This window comes from Amblyraja radiata, chromosome 1 (assembly GCF_010909765.2).
Source record: "Amblyraja radiata isolate CabotCenter1 chromosome 1, sAmbRad1.1.pri, whole genome shotgun sequence".
Taxonomy (NCBI): Eukaryota; Metazoa; Chordata; class Chondrichthyes; order Rajiformes; family Rajidae; genus Amblyraja; species Amblyraja radiata.
Genome location: NC_045956.1, coordinates 172,662,584 through 172,684,179, shown reverse-complemented (window position 1 = coordinate 172,684,179; position 21,596 = coordinate 172,662,584). Strand labels below are relative to the sequence as shown.

The window sequence follows — 21,596 nt, the reverse complement described above, 5'->3', positions numbered from 1 at the left end:
TGCTGCCTTGGAGCGAATGCAGCGCCGGAGACCCGGGTTTGATCCCGACTATGGGTGCTGTCTGTACGGAGTTCGTACGTTCTCCCCGTGATCTGCGTGGGTTTTTTCCGAGATCTTCGGTTTCCTCCCACAATCAAATACGTAGAGGTTTGTAGGCTAATTGGGTTGGTAAATGTAACAAATGTCCCTTGTGTGTGTAGGATATTGTTAATGTGCAGGGATCGCTGGTCGGCGCGGACCCGGTGGGCCGACGGGCCTGTTTCCGCGCTGTATCTGTAAACTAAACAGTGAGTCTCTATGGTTACGCAAGGGACTGCAGATGCTGGTTTGCAAAAAAAAACCTTGTGCTTGAGTCAGGCAGCTTCTCAGTGGGGATGGCAGGGACGATGCGGGACCCGGCAGGGAGGGAACTAAGAACAAATGAGGGAGCCGGTGGGTGGAGGGCACTGAGAATGAATGGGGATCCTGCAGGAACCATCCGCTGCCTCATGCGGCAGCTGATCAGACTTTACCAGCATTACCTTTCACTGAACGTTATTCTCTGATCCTGTATCTATACACTGTAAATGGCTCGATTGTAATCATGTATTGCCTTTCCGCCTACTGGTTAATATGCAACAAAAGCTGTTCACTCTACCAATAAACTGAACTGGACCATGATCCCCCAAATCACCATCAATGGTTAGGGGATTATCATTGCTTCAAAACGTTAAATAGTCAGGATCTAATAACCACTACAAAGGCAATTTATGCAGAATTGGAATTTGGTCAGGGCCACTCATTGCCAATCTTAACATAGTCTTGATCTAAACATTCCCCACAAAGCTGCATTCCATAGGAGAAATGAGGCTGACTCTCCCTGACCAAGTGATCCAGATTCGCACATCTCCAGATTCACGGACAGTCTCTTCCCAACTGTTATCAGGCTACTGAACAGTCCACTCATCAGCTGAAGTGTGGTCCAGACCTCCAGCCACCTCATTGGAAGCCTTTAAACTATCTTTAATTGGACTATATCTTGCGCTAAATGTTGTACTCTATCCTGTAGCTGTGCACTGTGGACAGCTTGATTGCATTAATGTATAATCTTTTCTTTGACTGGATAGCATGCAAACAAAAGATTTCCACATGACAATAACAAACCAAACTAAGCTAAAGTTGAGTTGGATTTGGCAGATTTGGTGGGATATTGGCCAAACACAGGCAGGTGGAACTAGTGTAGCTGGTACATTTTAGCCAGTGTGGGCAAGTTGGGCCAAAGGGCCTGTGTTCACACTGCCTGACTCTAAACTAAAGTAAACTGAACTAAACTAAAGTAGTATGGCATCAAAGAGCTGCAATAGATATGATTCATTCAGAGTCACTAGTAAAATTCTCCATTGTTAGGATTGGCACCTGATGTAAAGGAAAATGGTAATGATTTAGAAAGAAAATCATATCATCATGATATGTGACAACAGGAGTTCATGAGGTCAGTGGATTAGATCCAATCTGCTTCAAAGGCGTAATCAATAATCTCTCCTTATTTAAGGGCATGGTGCACTCACTGATGATTAACCAATGTTCAATTCCATCCTCAACTACTTAAATAATGAAACAATCCATACTCCAATGCAGCATGGTCTGGAGAACATTTAGACTTGGGTTGATACATTGCGATTCATAACATACCAGCACCAAATTTAACCTTTTCCAATATGAGCAGATCTAACTGTCTCCGTGTGGACACAGCCCAGACCATCACACAAACCAACCTCCCTTCCATTGACTCCATTTATATCTCACACTACCTCGGCAAGACCAGTAGCATAATCAAAGACGAGTCACATCCTGGCCACTCCCACTTCTCCCCTCTCCCATCGGGCAAAAGGTATAGAAGTGTGGAATGCACACCTTCAGATTCAGGACTTCCCAGCTGTTATCAGGCAACTGAATCCGGAGCTTCAAACGTCGATCCACGGTGAAGCCAGCGCTCCGCTGTAAATCCAGCGCTGCTCCGCCGCTGCTGAAGCTCTGGTCCGGTCCCTGGTCCCTGGCAGGAAAGGCCGCGCCAATCCAGCTCGTAGGCGGCGAGGAGGGGGGCGAGGACGCGACTCGGAGAATAGTCCAATCCTCGCAAGGAAGTGACTGGGAAGTGGTTTCCCCCTCACCCTCCCCCCCTCCCCCACATAGAAAAGCTAAATAATCCCCAAAACAAACTGTTAAGACAAATTAAAATTAAAAAAAGATATTAAAAAACGGACAGACTGTAGGCACAGGCTGCCTTCAATGCGGCGCCCCTAGTGCGTTGGGTTGATTAGAACCCAACGATATTAACCATTAATTCACCAATTTTAGGTAAATACATAACCCTATCTCATTCCCATCTTCCTCCAAATAACCCCCCCCCCCCCTCCCCCTCTCAATCTCCATTCCCTTGTCTCACATCTTTCATCTTTGATCACTGAACCATGATCCCCGATTCACCATCAACGGTTAGGGAATATCACTGGTTCAAACATTAAATAGACACAATCTAATAACCATTACAAAGACATTGCTGCAAGGTGACCAAGGCTGGGAACTGAATATTCCAGAGTACTTTACATTTCAAATGAAAAGTCAAATGGGAAAAAAATATATATATAGGTGGGATATATTCATTATTAAGGGAAGAAATCAGACGCAGAAATGATTTTGGCACAGATAATCAAGTTGGGAAATTAGTTTGTGAGGAGATAAGAAAAAATCTGCTCTCAGTCCAGTCATCTGCCAATTAATCCCTCCGACCCCCCCCCCCCCCTCATCTGTATCAACCTATCACTTACATAGCATTGCCCTGCCCCCACTTCTCTTTAAGTCCCAGTCAGAAAATATCTGGCCACAAGAAGTCAGAAATGAATTGCCTGATTACATAAATCTTTCTTCTACTTATCAGACAGATTGGCATGATGAAGGGATAAGGGCCTGTCCCACTAACGCAACTTTTCAGCGACTGTCTTCGACCTTCAAGCTCGTGGGCACTCGCCTGAAAAACCTCGAGCTGGATCGACTGTCAGCGATGAAACCGCGAGCTGGATTGACCGTCAACACACACACAAACACATCGCAAAGGCGGGGGCAAGGGAAAGCGGGGGAGCGCTGTCTGAAATTCACACCCACGATGAACAGGAAGGTAAAAGACGGCTAGCACAATGTATGGTAAGTCCTTTAGAGAGAGCAGGGGGTGGAGAGAAGGGGAGAGAAGGAGAAGAGGGGGGAAGAAGGAGTGGAGACATTTTTAAGAAGCCAGACAACTTATAATAACGGGCATTTAACATTACCAGTCGGTTTTCCTTGTTTCTGAAACCTCCAATGAGCCAATTAAAATGCCCGGTCAGCAAAGGAGATTGCCTACGACTACCTCGACTGCCTAGCGACCCCACTCCACTGCACTGCGAGTTCAAAAGAACCATGCCGACCAATTTTCACTCGCGGAAAATATTTCAGCATGCTGAAAATGTTTCCTCGACCAAACTGAGGCCTTGAGTATGCGGGAACTTCCCTCGAGCATGAAGGAGAGTTCCAGTGGTCTCCTAGGACCTCCTAGGACCACATGTCGACCATGCTGCGTGTTTGAGTCGAGCGCAAATTCTTCTAAACTCGCAAATTAGGTCACTGCAGTGGGACAGGCCCTATAGAGTATGCTGCTTGAACGAATACAGCTCGAAAATCAATTAATGAGGTGTCAGTGAGACTACAAAATGTGATACACAAATTATACAGGTACAATGTAATATAAAGAAATATGGGTGCCCTAGTCCATGAAACTCATGAGCTGGAAAGGAAAGCAGGAAAAAATCAGGAGAATGTTGCCAGGACTTGCAAATAGAGGGAGAGAGTGGATAGTCTGGGCATCAGTCTGTGATGTTTAGTGGACTGTGTGGGGTGGGAGGACCCTTTGCTCCTCCCGTGCAGCAGGTGGCGCTGCACAGGACAAAAGTAAATGTTTTGTACATAGTTGTCTCTGCCTGTACACAGTGTGAGCGTGCAGTCAGATCGTGTGGTCGCAGACAGTTTTAGTTCTTGCTGCCAGCATTGAGTTAATGGGATAAAGACTTCTGTTGTATCTTGAAGACTCAAGTTTTATACAGGCATATAACAAGAACACGAAAGTGGTGTAAGGAGTGGGATGTGTAGTGTACTCAAACAAACATGTCTCGGCAATTCGATCGTTTCGATCCAGAGCGAGAAAGGTGGTCGTCGTATTTAATGCGCGCTGAGTTTTATTTTGAAAGTATGGCAATTACGACTGACCTGAGGAAGAAGGCTCTCTTGTGTTCATTAATGTCTCCAGATACTTTTGCACTGCTTCAAAATGTACTTACAGAAGAGGTAACTGAAGTTTCATATTCTGAAATCACAACGGCTTTGCTGCTGCATTTCAAAGGAAGTCGAAATTTCCTCGCAGCTCGCCTCGATTTCTACCGGACGGTGCAACAGGAAGGGCAATCGATCGTCGAATTTCTTGCCGAACTTCACACCAAGGCTAAGGTATGTGATTTTAAAGCTCAATGCTGCTAAAAGTGGCAAGACAATGCGTTGCTGGATAGACTGGCCTTGGGCTGCAGGCATGCATTCATCCAGCAGGCGATTCTCAAGGAATCGGACGCCTCTTTGAAGAATGTGCTGCAGTGTGCTAAGATGGCCGAGCTGCTAAGTAATGAACTGCATAAAATGGCCGATGAAACAGTGTCGAAGCTCCCTCAGCAGGCCCATACAGTTCGTCGGACTCGTCCACAACGCCAGAAATCACTTGATCGACCCAGGGCAAATCCGGAGAAGGTGGGACAGTTTCAGAATAGCCGTCGAAACCATGCTACCGGTGTGGCTCAACTGCTCATCATCAACGTGAGTGCCCGTATATCGAGTCCGTTTGTTATGCCTGTTACCGAAAGCGTCATCTCCAGGAAGTGTATCAATCCATAGGAAAGCAGAGAAAGGGCAAGAAAGCGCAAAACACAGTCGACCAAATCATGGAGACCACTTCTATTGAAGTGCTCGGTGTGTCCACGATCACTGACAAGCCGAGGATTTTGCTGCGGGTCTCGAATGTCAATCTACAGTTCCAGGTGGACACTGGTGCGGCTGTATCGCTAGTGGGTCAGGACATCTGGGAGAGGATCGGTTCGCCAAAACTGAACCCGGCCAACATTGCCTTGAAGGCAGGAGAAGGCAGAAAATGGGGTTAAGAGGGAACGATAGATCAGCCATGATTGAATAGCAGAGTAGACTTGATGGGCCGAATGGCCTAATTCTTCTCCTATCACTTATGAACATGACATCATGCAGATTTGGTCTCCATTTTTAAATAAGAATATATTTGCATTAGCGAGAGTGCAGAGAAGATTGACTAGTTTGAATCTGGAGATGAGGGATTGATGCATGAAGAATAGTTGATCTGGTCAGATATTTTGGAGGGTGGAAATATTAAAGGTGATCTTACTGAAACATATAAGGCTGAGGCCACGATTGAGTGGTGGAGTAGAATTGATGGGCAGAATGGCCTAAGTCTACTCCTATCCCTTATGACCTTACGACTATTGACAAGATGGAAGCACAATTGATGCATTCCCTGATGGGGAATCTAGAACTAGGGGTCAAAGTTTGAGAATAAGTGCTTGGCTATTTTATATGGGTGTGAGAAAGAATTTCTTCTCTCAAAGAACCCTTGGGACTCTTTCCCCCAGAAAACTGTGGGAATGGAGTTTTTGAACGTATTCGAGATGGAGACCAACAGACATTTGGATTACAAAGGAGTCTAGGGGCAGTGAGAGAAAGCCGGAAAGTGATGTTCAGGCCAAGATTGTATCAGCCTTGAGCTTATTGAAGGACCAATTTGGCTGCTCCTGCTCCCATATTTTTAATATATTCTTATGTCCCAGGTTAAAGCAGATTGCATGATCATCGACTATCCTAAGAATCCACTTCCCACAACACGAGTGCACTAAGGCTGTAATTAGTACAATCTACAAGATTTAACTCGCCAAGATTCCTTCAACAACATCTCACAAACCCACTGCCTCTGCTACCTACAAGTGCAAGGGCAGCAGACACATACAAATGTCACCATCTGTAAGATCCTTTCTAAATCACACACCATCCTGACTTGGAAATACAAAAGCAAAATACTGTGGGTGCAGTAAATCTGAAATAAAAACAGAGACTCCTAAAAATACCCGGTATTATTAATATTTTAGTTTGATAACTTTTCGTGCTGATGGAGGAAGATCACCACCAGAAAAATTAACCGTTTCTTTCTGCACAGCATTGTTTGACTTGTGAGGATATTGGATTTCCTTCATTATTAATAGGTCAAATATTTGGAATGGTGTCTAAGAGTGCAATGTCATTCTTTACAGTACATACATTCAGTGGATATGGAAATGTCTCAGTACTGTCATCCTAATGGCAATTAATGTTAAAAGGTTGAGCAATAAATGCTGATCTTGCCACGGAAATCAACAACTTCTGTATATTTTGTTATGAAAAAAGTAATTTATAATCAGTGATAATAGACACAAAAAGACAGAATAAGTCAGCAGTATCAGGCAGCATCTCTGGAAAAAAGGAATAGATAAATTCATAAGTTCATACGTGATAGGAGCAGAATTACACCATTCGGCCCATCAAGTCTACTTCGACATTCAATCATGGCTGATCTATCTCGCCCCCCCATCCCCATTCCCCTGCCTTCTCCCAATACCCCGGACATCCCTGGCGTTTCGGGTCGAGACCCTTCTTCAGACTAAGAGTCAGGGGAGAGGGAACCGGGAGATATAAAAAGGTACATAAAATAAATTAATACAGGTGCAAAAAGGCAGATCAAAGCCAACAATCATAATCAAGGAAATGTGTAACCCACAATGCTTCATTGTTGGTTTTTGGGAAGGTGTAATACAAACAGTGAAACTCAGCAAGACGACCCAGTGGAACTAGTACGACGACTAGGGTGGGGAGGAACGGAGAGAGTGGGGATGCAAGGGTTAATTAATTAGTATTTAATTCATAACATTAAAGGTAATGAGAGGTAATTCCAGAATTCTGGGCCAGGATACAGATTTTGCTGTTCAGGAAATAATTCATTGTCCAATTGTAATTGGCCTTGAAATGATTAGCTTGCTCATTTGAAATGGCAATTGCTGTAAGTCTGAAAACAAAGAGGACAGGCCAGGTAAAATAAACGGAACAAAACCAAGAATGTGGAAAACAAGGAACTGCAGATGCTGGTTTCCATCGAAGATAGACACAAAATGCTGGATTAACTCAGTGGGTCAGGTAGCATCTCTGGGAAAAAGGAAACTGTGACGTTTCGGGTAGAGATCTTTCTTCTGAAGGAGGGTCTCAATTCGAATGTCACCTATTCCTTTTCTCCAGAGATGCTGCCTGGCCCGCTGAGGTACCCCAGCATTTTGTGTCTAGCATGTCTGGAGAATGTGGATTGGTGATGTTTCTGGTTAAAATCCTTCTTCAGGCTTCAAGGTCATGTCTCCAGATCAACAGTCCAAACCTCTGAATGTTAGTCCAGTAGCTTAAAAACAATGTTTCTGATTGTTCAACAGTGATAAAAATGTTGTCCGACAACAAGTACAAAAGATGGGCAGGTCCAATATTCACCCTGGGTCTTACATAGAAATGTAGAAACATAAAAAATAGGTGCAGGAATAGGCCATTCGGCCCTTCGAACCAGCACCGCCATTCGATATGATCATAGCTGATCATCCAAAATCAGTACCTGTACTACATTCCTGTTCTCTCCCCATATCCCTCGATTCCTTTAGCCCTAAGAGTTAGCCATCCTCATCTATTCAACTCTGTCAGAAGAATTAGTTAACCTGAAGGTGAAAATATATAAGCTTCTGATAAATGATCCAGGGAGAGGAAACAATTGAATTACTGTATCTAAAGTAAAATGAACTTATGAACTTATGAAGTAAAATGGGCATCTTCCATGTTGTATTGATTAACTGTGGAGCTGCTGGAAGAGTTCTATTGGAGAAAAATGAAATCATATTAATTGGAATAGTGTATGAGATTCTTAATGATGTCCACACTTCCTGCTGGAAGTTTGCATAGTGTAGACCTAGACAAGGCTTGCGGTTTGCAAAATGGTTTGCAATGGTTTCAGACAAACATGGTTCGCAGTTAACCAAGAAGATGGATAAGGAAATAAAATGGAAACAAACATAATTTAACAAAAATGATTTTAATCATGCCTCACTATTTTAATATTGAAACAAAATGCTGCATTTAACAAAGTAACCAACAAAGCTTCCATCTACCTGCTGCATATAACCATATAACCATATAACCATATAGCAATTACAGCACGGAAACAAGCCATCTAAACCCTTCTAGTCCGTGCCGAACACATAATCTCCCCTAGTCCCATATACCTGCGCTCAGACCATAACCCTCCATTCCTTTCCCATCCATATAACTATCCAATTTATTTTTAAATGATAAAAACGAACCTGCCTCCACCACCTTCACTGGAAGCTCATTCCACACAGCTACCACTCTCTGAGTAAAGAAGTTCCCCCTCATGTTACCCCTAAACTTCAGTCCCTTAATTCTCAAGTCATGTCCCCTTGTTTGAATCTTCCCTACTCTCAGTGGGAAAAGCTTTTCCACGTCAACTCTGTCTATCCCTCTCATCATTTTAAAAACCTCTATCAAGTCCCCCATTAACCTTCTGCGCTCCAAAGAATAAAGCCCTAAAAGGCATGACAGGGTAATTTCAAAGCACTCTCTGCAACCAAGAGTGATGGACCCATAAAATGCAGGGAGGTTTTCCCATCCTCAGTAAAACTCAAAATTGTGTAAGAAGCAAGATCTGCCACTGAGCACAATAAATACAAGTAGTTGGGAGAGTAAGAGCAATGCTATTACCTGGGATACCCTTGTAACCTATTGCGGACGAGGCAATATCTTCTGTTCCTTCTCCCCATCAAACACTTTGCTTTCACCTGGTTCACCACTCTTAGTACTTTTTTTATCCAACTACTTGTAATGGTAAACGCTGGGTCTATATTATAAAATGGCGTGAGACTTAGAAACGTTGACCGAAAAACACGTATGCAGACTGTAAAAGAGATTATGGAATGATGCAAACAGTTTACTTTACTTTCGACTTCAAAGATACAGCGCGGAAACAGGCCATTCGGCCCACGAAGCCCATGCCGACGAGCGATCACCCTGTACACAAGTATTATCTTACACACTCGGGACTATTTACAATTTTTTACTGAAGCCAATTAACCTACAAACCTGTACGTCTTTGGAATGTGGGAGGAAACCGGTGCACCCGGAGAAAACCCATGCAGTCACAGGGAGAACTATTTCCCGAAAAAGTGAAATTGAATATCTTCCACGCAATATTTCTTCTCATCATTATTTAAAGAAGGTGAACAGGATAGGCCTTTCCCAGTTATCTAAGTCAGCCAGGGAGCTTTACAGCTGGAGAAACCATAGCAATATATTTTAGCAGGGTAGAGACAAAAAAGCACATATGCAAACAAAATGCAAATGTAATTTAATGTCCCCAACCATCTCAATATATGTTTTTATTTCCTCTCGTAGCAATATATAATGGATGAGAGTTTACTCTCAGTGTAACAATACCAAAGGACTTGAATGAACAGGAGAAACCGGTGGTCCAAAACCCCCTGGTAGATGTGAGTGCAGATTTTGAATCCCAAACTTTCTATTTCCATAATAAATCCAGGCTGGAAAATGAAACAGCAATTGTTAATTTTGGAGAGGAATGTTTTAGCTTTGGAAGCTATTGATTGAAAGGACTTTAAAGTTGTCCAAAGGTTAAAATATCCAAAGTAATGCAAGGGCAACTGAAAGTAACAAGGCACGAGGATGTTGTCGACTGCTGCAGAGACAGAAGATTTAATGAAGGTTTCTGAAATTCCAAATGGTTTTGATGAAGTGAATAAGGAAAGAAATTTCCTCCTGTTAAATATTGAGTGACAGGATATCATCAATGTACAGCTGTCACAAAGAGCTTGAAGAGATTAAGGGAACTGTTTAGCATGCTGAAGGTTGATGCATCATGGTAATCACTGCCACAAGAAACATTTAACAAACACTCGAAGCAAAGTCATATACAACACCACCAGGAGAGACTGGGACAGAGATTAGTTCTGGATTGCACTAGCAAAGAGTTGGCAGAAGCACAACAGACTGAGTTATCACCTGTGCTGTCAATTTATAAAGGAAACAATAACTTTGGAAACATTTAAGAGAAAACTAGATTTTGTCATGGGTTTGATCTTGTTGTTTTCAATAGAAGGACAAGCTAAGCAGACCAAATGGTCTCCCTTATCTGAAGTGGTGAAGTGTTCTGTTTAATAGCAAACAATTCTTATAATTTGGCCACTGTGAAAGAACACTACACGTTAACTTTTAGATAGACACAAACAGCTGGAGTAACTCAGCAGATCAGGCAGCATCTCCGGAGAAAAGGAATTGGTGATGTTTTGGATCAACACGAGACCCGACCCAAAACGTCACCTATATCTTTTCTCTGGAGTCACTGAGTCACTCCAGCTTTTTGTGTCTATCTTCGGTTTAAACCAGCAACTGCAGTTCCTTCCTACACTACACATTAACGTTTAATGGGTGAACCATACACTAACTACATTGACAGATGTTACTACTCCATAATATTAACCACTGCCAAAAATGTTAGCATTTCATTTAGATTGATTGATATGACATTATTTTTTGGAATATGGGCCAATGATTTTTGACTTCAAGGAGGTCTTTGATTGATCCATTATATAATAAACTATTCTTTTGTTTCAATTTCAATTATCTTTACATTGCAGTTTGTTACTTTTTATTCATACAAGTACAATTTATTTCCAAGTGACCTTGTTTTAATCAATACATTTCTTGATATTAAGTGAATCAAGGAGTATGAAGATATTGCAGAAAAATGGTACTGAGATTGGCGATTAACATGAATGGCAGAGCAGGCTTCGACTACCAGAAGCCTCACTCCCATGCTATTGATGGATGATTACACTATTAGGATCATACTGTTGTACAGTATTTGAACTTGGCACGTCGGCCCAATTCACTCATGCCGACTATGTCCGCTAGCTGTGCTGGTCCCATTTGCCTGCATTAGGCCCACATCCCACTAATTTGTTCCACAAAAGAAAACTGTAGCAGAGCCTGATGCTATTTTCAATCTGCTCGTTGGGTTGATGATGCTTAACAACCCCAGGAATAAACATGGTAGACAAAAATGCTGGAGAAACTCAGCGGGTGAGGCAGCATCTATGGAGCAAAGGAAATAGGCAACGTTTTGGGTCGAGACGGGTCGAAGAAGGGTCTCGACCCGAAACGTTGCCTATTTTCTTTGCTCCGTAAATGCTGCCTCTCCCGCTGAGTTTCTCCAGCATTTTTGACTACCCAGGAATAAACATGGCTACTCTTCGTCACCTGCTTCACAAGACTTCCGTGGGTCTTGCTGAGATAAACTCTGTGCAAACAAAGGAGCAAATTACACATCTGATTCAGCAGCTTACTATTTTAAATAGCCATGCCACAGCAGGGATTGGAAATATTTTAAATCCCCTTAAACACATTTAGAATCATAGAAATGTCAAGCCTAGAACCTAGCGCTTTGGCACATCATGTCTATGCCGACCGCCATGCCTATATATGTTGATCCCACTTACCTGCATTAATTCCAAGTGCCTCTATGCTCTGCTCATTCAAGTAATTGTCCACATGTCTCTTAAATGTTGTTACTTTATATCCCTTCATTACTTCCCTGACAATTGTGGTTAAGTTACTGGAGAGGATTCTGAGGAACAGCATCTAGCAACACTTGGACAAACAAGGACTGATTAGAGATAGTCAGCATGGTTCTGTGCATGGGCAATACTGTTACACAAACCTGTGAGTTATTTGAAGAGGTAATCAGGAGGATTGAAGAGGACAGGGTTGTGGATATTTTGTATATGAAATTTGACAAGGTAAGCTGGCCTGGAATTTTAGATTGCATGAGACCCAGGGATAGCTAGCTCATTGGGTGCAAAATTATTTTGATAGTGGTAAGCAGAGATTGATTGTGGATGATTGTTCTGTGGACTGGCGGCCCGTGGCTACTGGTGTGTCATGTATCAGTGCTGGGTCCATTGGTGTTCATCATTTATATAAATAATATAAGAATGTACAAGGCACAGTTAGTAGGTTTTGAGATGACACTAAAATGGTTGGTAGACACAAAAAGCTGGAGTAACTCAGGCAGCTTCTCAGGAGAGAAGGAATGGGTGATGTTTCAGGTCAAGACCCTTCTTCAGACTGGTTAGGGATAAGGGAAACAAGAGATATAGATGGTGATGTGGATAGATCAGAACAATGAATGAAAGATATGCCAAAACGTACGATGATAAAGGAAACAGGCCATTGTTAACTGTTCGTAGGGTGACAATGAGAAGCTAGTGCGACTTAGGTGCGGGAGGGATAGAGAGAGAGAGGGAATTCTGGGGCTACCTGAAGTGAGATAAATCAATATTCATACCACTGGGCTGTAAGCTGCCCGAGCAAAATATAAGATGCTGTTTCTCCAATTTGCATTTAGCCTCACTCTGACAATGGAGGAGAACGAGGACAGAAAGGTCTGTGTAAGAATGTGAAGGAGAATTAAAGTGTCCAGCAACCAGGAGATCAGGTAGGTTCAGGCGAAGATGTTCCATGAAACGATCAACCAGTCTGCGTTTACAGTCTCGCCGATGCATAAAAGTCCACATCTTGAACAACGGATACAGTAGATGAGGTTGGAGGAGGTGCAAGTGAACCTCTGCCTAACCTGAAAGGACTGTCGGGGTCCCTGGACAGAGTTGAGGGATGAGGTAAAGTGACAGGTGTTGCATCTTCTGTAGTTGCAGCAGAAGGTACCTGATGAGGTGGTGGAAAGGGTGGGAAGGGATGACTTAACCAGGGAGTTGCGGAGGGAACGGTCTCTGCAGAAGACAGAAAGGGCTGGAGATGGGAAAATGTGGCTAGTGGTGGCATCCCGTTGGAGGTGGCGGAAATTTTGGAGGATTATGTGTTGTATGCGGTGGTGATGTGGTGGAAGGTAAGGTCTAGGGGGACTCTGTCACTGTTGCGACCAGGGAGAGGGGGAGCACGGGTGGAGCTGCGGGCTACCGAGGAAGCATGAGTAATGCCCCTGTCCCACTTAGGAAACCTGAACGGAAACCTCTGGATTCTTTGCAGTTCCCAGAAGTTTTTGTCAGTCTCCCTACCTGCTTCCACTACCTGCAACCTTCGGCAACTACCTTCAACCTCCGGGAACCGCAAGGAAACCTTGGGTGGGGCGCAAAGTCTCCAGAGGTTTCCGTTCAGGTTTCCTAAGTGGGACAGGGGCATAAGGGCCTCATCTATGATGGGAGAGGGGAAAGCATGAGGACAACTCGGATGTCCTGGTATGGAACACCTCATTTTAGGAACAGATGCAGCGTAGACAGAGGAATTGGGAGTAGGGGATAGAGTCTTTGCAGGAAGCAGGGTGGGAAGAAGTGTAGTCGAGATAGTTGTGGGAGTCAGTGGGTTTGTAATAGACGTCAGTCATTAGTCTATTTCCTGTGATGGAAACTGTGAGATCACAGAGATTATGTTCCTGTGATAACACTTAAGAATTAATCAGAGTCCTTCAAACTTGCTTGGAGCAGAAAGCCTTTGATAAAATAGACCTCTGGCAGATTCAGCAAATTCGATTTCCTGCTTATGATAAATCAACAAGAAATTCAGCAAAAGAAATCTTGGTTTGTCTATAGCCAAAGCAAACCAAAGCAGCCAAGATGTGAAAAGTCACAAATAAGCTTTGGATTGGGAAACATAAGACAAGGGAGGGGGGAAAAAACATTCTGGTGGATCTAGAGATGAGTGCTTGAGTACATACAGTACTCAGGGTGGGCTACGCGTGTATCCACTGTCAAGCCTGTCACCATTTTATACCTTTCCAAAGTGTGAAGAAGGGTCTCGACCTGAAACATCACATATCCATGTTCTCTAATGATGCTACCTAGTCTGCTGAGTTACTCCAGCACTTTATTTCCTTTTCCAAAACAATAACCACATGAATAGGAATACATGTGTGGGAAAGAACTGTAGATACTGGTTTACACCGAAGATAGACACAAAATGCTGGGGTAACTCAGTGGGGCAGGCAGCATCTCTGGATAGAACGGATGGGTGACATTTCGGGCCAAGACCCTTATTCAGACTGAGCTTCAGTCTGAAGAAGGATTGCTACCCGAAACATCACCCATTCCTTCTATCCAGAGATGCTGCCTGTCTCACTGAGTTACCCCAGCATTTTGAGAATAGGAATACAATTAGAATGATCATTTCCGTTTGTAGAGCACATTTAGCATAATAAAATGTTCTGAGACACCTCATTGATGCAGGGTATGGAGGAATATGGATTATGTGTGGACAGATAAGAGTTGGGCTCCGCATCATGTTCGGCACAGACATAGTGGGCCAAAGTGCCTGTTGCTGTGCTGTGTTGTTCTGTGTCCTATTGATGTGTAAGCAGTCTTAATCTGACACCAAGCTGCATAAACAGTTATTAGAACAACCTTGGTCAAGGAGATAAGAATTAAAAGAGGAAGACTCGTGGCATCTTGGCCAGCATGGGCAAATTGGGTCGAAGGGACTGTTTCCGTGCTGTATGACTCAATGAGGAGGAAGAGGAAAGGAGATGAAGAGATTTATATATATTGATTGCAAGATTTTCACAAAACCACAGGACCAAGAAGTTGAAAGTAGTTACAAATATAAAACAGCAAAGTTGTGCAGGGAATTCATCACAAGGATGAGAATTCAAGGCATAATCAGACAGGTCACCGATAAATCAAAATCTGATTAGCTTCAGAAGGGGATGGTAGAGTGCCAGGAGAAGAAAGAAAAGAGATACCACAGAATCTATACATCGTTGTTTATACATGAGTTTCATTAAGTTGGTGGATGCTAGTTACAGCTTTTCACTGTACTCCCCTTGGAGAAAAACAAACAAGTATAGATTTGTCCGTTATTTCTACTCAACGAAGAATGGATCCCATCTGCCTATTTCTTTCTTAATCACAGCCCTGTGACAGAGTAATCGAAATGTCAGCTTTTGAGGAAGACCCATATGAAACATTAGTTTTATTGAAGTACATCAATGCTCTCACCTTGCAGCACATCTCCAGCTGGTTATTAATAAATAAGCTGAACAACAACAAAGGGAACAACACTAGTTCATCGGGGACCGCCATTCTGTATTTCCCATGTAATATATGTTCTGTATTTTTAAACCACTGCTCTGAAATCTATGATTTACTTGAAGACATTCTCCTAAGGCAGAAAAACAAACCATTTAAATTTCTGCACTAATATTTTGCAAGTAACCATGTCAACTACTTTGTGGAGGTCAAAAGACTCAGGCAGCCATTACACTCTGATGGAAAGGTGAATATATATATTCATAGAATTCTGTTCAACCTGCTGGACCTTAAAACCCAAGTTAAACATTTATTATATCCACCATGTACCGCGCTTAATATATTTCTTCAGTAACGAATGGCATAACATTTTGAAGCTTAGATCTAAGTCCATAGCCATAAAAATAAACTATTGGTTTAGTAATAGTCATTCCTGACAAGTTGGATCAAGAATTCTGATAAAGTAAGATTACAGCATTATACAATGTAATTTTTTTAAACTCTGGGAAGGAACTTAGAAGTTAATGTAAAGGCAGTTCGGGGTTTTCTTAAAATCTTGTGTGAAGACCAAATTATTAAGTAATTTAAAAGGAAATAATAAAGTGCCCTACAGACAAATGTAAAGGAAAAACATATAAACTAGGGAAATAACCACTGAAGTATGAGCAAGGTAAACTCACAGATAATGAGAGAGAAATTGTAGATGCTCAGAATAGTTATGTGGCCTCAGGTTTTATTCTAAAAAAAAATAATGTAATTGACACTTCATTTGTTGATAAGACTTAAAAGAACATTAATGCATCCAGAATAGAAAGGACAATAACAGATAAAATTTAAAGTGAATCAAAGTCCAGGACTAGATGATATACACCCCAGTTTATACATGTAGAAGCTGTAAGAAAAGATGTTTGTGTCAGACAACTGGTGGACAACATTTTTTGAGGATGTAACTAAGAAAATGAACAAGGGAGAGCCAGTAGATATAGTGCACCTAGACTTTCAGAAAGCATTTGATAAGGTCCCACATAGGAGATTAGTGGGCAAAATTAGGGCACATTGTATTGGGGGTAGGGTGCTGACATGAATAGAAAATTGGTTGGCAGACAGGAAACGAAGAGTAGGGGTTAACAGGTCCCTTTCAGAATGGCAGGCAATGACTAGTGGGGTACCGCAAGGCTCAGTGCTGGGACCACAGCTATTTTCAATATACATTAATAATTTAGATGAAGGAATTAAAAGTAACATTAGCAAATTTGCAGATGACACAAAGCTGGGTGGCACTGTGAACTGTGAAGAGGATGCAGGGTGACTTGGACAGGTTGGGTACGTGGGCAGATGCATGGCAGATGCATTTTTATGTGGATAAGTGTGAGGTTATCCACTTTGGTGGCAAAAACAGGAAGGCAGATTATTATCTAAATGGAGTTAAGTTGGGAAAAGGGGAAGTGCAAAGGAATCTGGGAGGGTCCTTGTTCATCAGGTTGTGGATGACCAGCCATAATCACATTGAATGGCGGTGCTGGCTCGAAGGGCTGAATGGCCTACTCCCTATTGACATACAACTACACTTGAGATTCAAGAAAAGTTTCAAGAAGTTCAAGAAAAGTTCCCTAATGTCAGTGTAAGGATTAAATTCAAAATAGGAGAGAGATTAGAATCAATATTTTTTACAAAGGGATAAGAGAATGTTCCGTGTTAGTAGTTTGGAAATAGAGATACATGTGGTGTTGAGCATGGTGAAGTAGGTAGGCATTAACTATCCACCCTTCAGACTTTCATTTCCAATCATCGTGTTAGAAGCATGCAGATGGTTGATTTGTGGGACAGTGGGTTTTGGGTGGAGAAATGGTAGTAGTGGAGTAGAGGAGGGGGACGAACAAAGGATCAGAAGACTAAATTTGTGAAATGGTGTGTGGAGCACTTGGGGAGATAATGGAGGGATCAAAATAAATCATCATTGAAGAACAAGATCACGCGAGAAGAAGGTTGCAGCTGAGGTCGGAATTTGATGGGAAAGAAATGGAGGGGGAGACAGTTGGCAGTGAAGGATAATGGCAGGGCGAGTTCGATGGGAAGCAATAAAGATAATCTGGTGGAGTAGCCTGCAGAAGAGGAATGCATCGGGAGAGCAAAGGCATTATAAAGGTTTGGGTTGAGCAGGAAAGGGAGCCTGGTGAGCCTACATCTGTGTCAAAAGGCACATTGAAGCTTTAGTTGAGATTTTGAACCCCTTGGACTCCTGCTGAACATCAATTGTGGCTAATCAGCATTGCAAGCAGTCTATGTGACAACAGATCGAGTTGCTGATCTAAGGTGAAGCTTCTTTCAGAAAAATGAAAAAGTAGCCAATGTAGAAAGATGCTTAAAAAACAAGTGAGTGAAAGGTTAGCCCAGGTTGATGGGATTGTGGAGTAGAGGTCACAGTCAGATCAGTCATTATCTTGGTAAATAGCGCAGCACATTTCAGGATCTGAGTAGCCTACACCTGCTTGTATACAGTATGTGTTAATTCATTCTCATGCCTTCAAAGGGAAACTGCATTCGATGAGAGAATGCAACAGAAAGATCTGAAAGGCAAAGGAAGCTAGTGTGTAACATCAACACAGACTAGTTCGGCAAAATAGCCCATTGCAAGTTGCATTTTCTGTGCCAGGCTTTTGTGTTGACATGGCAATTACTAGCTGCTAGGCAACTAGGCTCTGAACTTCCCTTCAATTAACATGGATTTCCATCTAGATGCTTAAATGTATAAAGTTCAGGGAAAACAAATTCGTGCAGGGAAAGTGTGTGTTCCTTTTACTGGAAGAGGAATAAATAATACATTGTCGAGGAAGAAAGAACGCAAAAATCATTACACCATTTATTCCAGCTGGATAAATTAATTTAATACCTGATTTATTCAGGGTCATTCATTTTGTCATCTATGTATTTAATGCATGCACGACAGCGATGATGTGAACTGATTCGAGTTATTGGATGAAATCTGTGTAATAAACTACAGGGTTTATGTTCAATCCTCTGACACAAGGGAGTAGAATTAATAATAAACCTGAATTAAAAGTGGCTTTAATTTGTGATTTGGCTTAGGGTCAGACACAATAATAATATTGATTAGCTTGAGGAATCAGGGAATCAGGAAAATATATCACTGTTACTTCATATTTGTTTCTTTGCAACCTTTGTGTCTGATCAGACAAGAGACATTCCATGCTTCAATATTTTTCTCCAATAAGGCCATATTTCAGTATGGATTCAGTACAACTAATGTTGTACAAAAGTAACACGCCTTGAGAGTGAGAAAGCAAGTGGGATTATCAAAAAGAGACATGCTCATTATGTCTAATAACTGGTTAATAGTACAGAAGTGTGTTGATTATAGTCCTGGAAAAGCCAGTAACCTCTAGGTCTTCAGAAGTAGTGGACCTGAAGTTAATAACATAAACAGTGTTCTGACTGGGACTTGGGACACAAAAGATGGAAAAAAAACTATTTTTGCTTGTTGGATATATCCAAAAGGTTGTCTAAGCTCCTCCAAGGTTTGGATTTGCCACCTGCTGACTGGTATAGAGTTGTAGAGCCTTACAGCATGGCACAATTTACTGACGCCGACCAAGATGCCTCATCTTGCGGTCCAGACCTCACAGCCTCCTCATTTTTTTTAGATGGCAGTCTCTCTTTAATGTGTCACACAGAGAGGGACAGAACACAGGGGGGAGAGGGGGTGTGGGAGGTCCCTGTGGGAAGGGGACGGTGGGAGAGGAGGGGGTCAGTAGTTACAGCGCTAGAATACACTGTGCGATCGGGAGGGAGGGGGGGTCGGAGTGGTGTGGGACGGGGTTGAATGAGAGGGGCTGCTGGTGTGGGAGAGGGTTGGGAGGGAGGGGGTCACATCCGGCTGGGGTTCCCGTTGGAAGACATCGCGCCCGTCTTCATCATCTGCTCGTCGATAGGACGGCGACGTTCCATGTCCAACAGAACCTTGTCCGACCGTGCCGCTCGATGCTGCGGATGACACGAGCTGCCTGGCGATCTCCACATACCATGGAACGATTTGGCTGGTGTATAAGAAAGAACTGCAGATGCTGGTAAAATCGAAGGTAGCCACAAAATGCTGGAGTAACTCAGCGGTAGAGGCAGCATCTATGGAGAGAAGGAATGGGGGACGTTTTGGGTCGAGCCCCTTCTTCAGACTGATTTGGCTGGTGTTGGTTCATCACTAAAGTCAAATTCTGTTGGTGTGAGTGGCTTGGCCTCATCCTCCTCCTGTTCCTCTGGCGTTTCCTCCATCGCCTCCTCAGTGGAGGGTCCCTCCTCTGGAATGAGGGGCCGGCGTAGGAGAGGGGAGGCACTGAGGGACAGCCACACCCCTCGACAGAGCGAGGTAGAGGCGCAGAATCTCCCGCGGTGAGGGGGTCCAGGGGCTGCAGAGTGGGGAGTGTCCCCTCCCCCTCATCCCCCTCCCTCATCCCCCTCCCTCATCCCCCTCCACGCACCAGAGGTCTGGAGAGAGGCCGGGAGGGGGGACGGCCATCTCTGTCTCCATCTTTCCCACGTTGGCGGGCTGCTCACTGGGGGGGGGGCGGAAGCGCCGCTGAATTCAAACCCCAACCGTCAACCGTCGCCCGTCAACCGTCACCTGCCTCATTGGAGGCCTTCAAGTTATCTTTCATCAGACTCCACTGGCCAATATCTTGCACTAAATTTTATACCCTTTATTTGCATGCAAGGGATGGATTAATCTGTTCATGACTGGATAACATGCAACAAAAAAGCTTTTCACTGTACCTCAGTGAAAATAAACTAAATTAATAAACTAAACTAAACTCATTAATGTTTAGGCTCAGATGATTGTCAACCTTTCCTATCCATGTGTCTGTCTAAATCACTTTTAAATGTTGTTATAGAAGACGTCTCAACTACCTCCTCTGGCTGCTCATTCCATATACCACCCTCTGTGTGAAAAGGTTGCCCTTCAGGTTCATATGAAACCTTTGCCCTCTCACATTAAATGTCTCCTTAATTCCACCCGACTCTTCATACCTTCTGAAGTGCTTTGCTAATTAACATAGATTTTTTTTTTAAAAAGCAGCAAAAGACCCATCAACATCTGTTCAGGGAAATCAATGCTGAGGTTTTTTTTAAGATCATCTTTTTGCAGGATTAATGTAAGAGAGAATAACAAAATGTGAAATGGCATAACAAAACTGACGGCTGGGTTTCTACTTTATCCTTTTCATCCAATTTCAATCCTCCATTGGCTCCTCTAGCACATTACTGCTTGTAAAGTTAAGGAATTATCTTTATTAAAGACTAATTTTCTTCTGTTGAACTTCAGCTATACGGTTTCTGTAACTGTGTTCCAATTGAAAAGACATGACATGTTGTATTCATCAGAGATCTGTACAGGCACCATGGCTTTTCACCTTACTAATCAACGATTTGCTTGAAAGGCGAGATAGTTGGATATCAGAGTCTGCGGGTGATATAATGCTGGGAAGCACAGTTAGTTGTGAAAATGTGATTGGGAAATTAAAGAGGAACAATAACTAAGTGGAATAGCATGAGGCAAATGGAATTCCACGTGGGCAATAATCCGACCATCCACTTAGATTCCAAGAGTGTCTAAAGAAAATTAAATCAGTAAAAGTGGACAACTGGTTTGAATACTTATATGATGAAAGATGGGGTTCTCCTCAGAATGAGAGCTGATGGGAGTAAATTAAATTAACGTTCAGCTATTTAGAAGAGAAATTAAGAAGCTGGACTTCATGCAAATGGTGACCCAATGGTATGAACATTGAATCATCTAATTTTAGGTGACCTCCAACTAATCCCCTACAACCCCCCTTTCACCTCCACACCCCCCTGTGTCCCACCTAGACTCCAACCAATTTCTCCCCCCAACTCCCCTCATTTCTTCAATCCTGTCCTGCACCTGCTTTTATTTTGGGCCTTTGTTCTAACCATCTGCCCTTGAAACACTCCCCTCAGATGCATTGGCATATTACTTGTCAAGCTTTGACCTGATCCTCTGCACTTCCCGCTTTCTTTATCTCCACCCTGCCCCTACATCAGTCTGAAGAAGGGTCTTGATCTGAAACAACACCTATCCATGTTCTCCAGAGATGCTGCCTGACCTGCTGAGTTAGTTAGTTCAACACCTTGTGTCATTTTGTGAATTAATCAGCATCTGCAGTTACTTCTTTCTACATTCCAACAGAAATCTGGAACTATCTCCTGGTCCCTGAGGGGCACGGCCCTCCCACCATCAAAAAAAGTCTACATGAGGCACTGCCTCAAGAGGTAACATCTATCATCAAATACAATCTGGACCATGTC

The 21,596-nt window shown here is 42.9% G+C and overlaps 1 protein-coding gene and 1 long non-coding RNA gene across 3 annotated transcripts in view; both read right to left on the bottom strand.

Annotated features, from left to right (window-relative positions):
- ctnna2 (catenin alpha 2) overlaps positions 1-21,596 on the bottom strand; it is a 1,182,272-nt gene that overhangs the window by 397,647 nt on the left and 763,029 nt on the right. The gene's annotated exons all lie outside the window — the stretch shown is intronic.
- On the bottom strand, positions 967-19,892 carry LOC116982167. The gene is made up of 3 exons (XR_004414382.1): positions 19,827-19,892; positions 19,147-19,152; positions 967-977 (listed from the first exon to the last, which is right to left on the bottom strand). It is a non-coding gene; the product is annotated as an uncharacterized LOC116982167 (long non-coding RNA).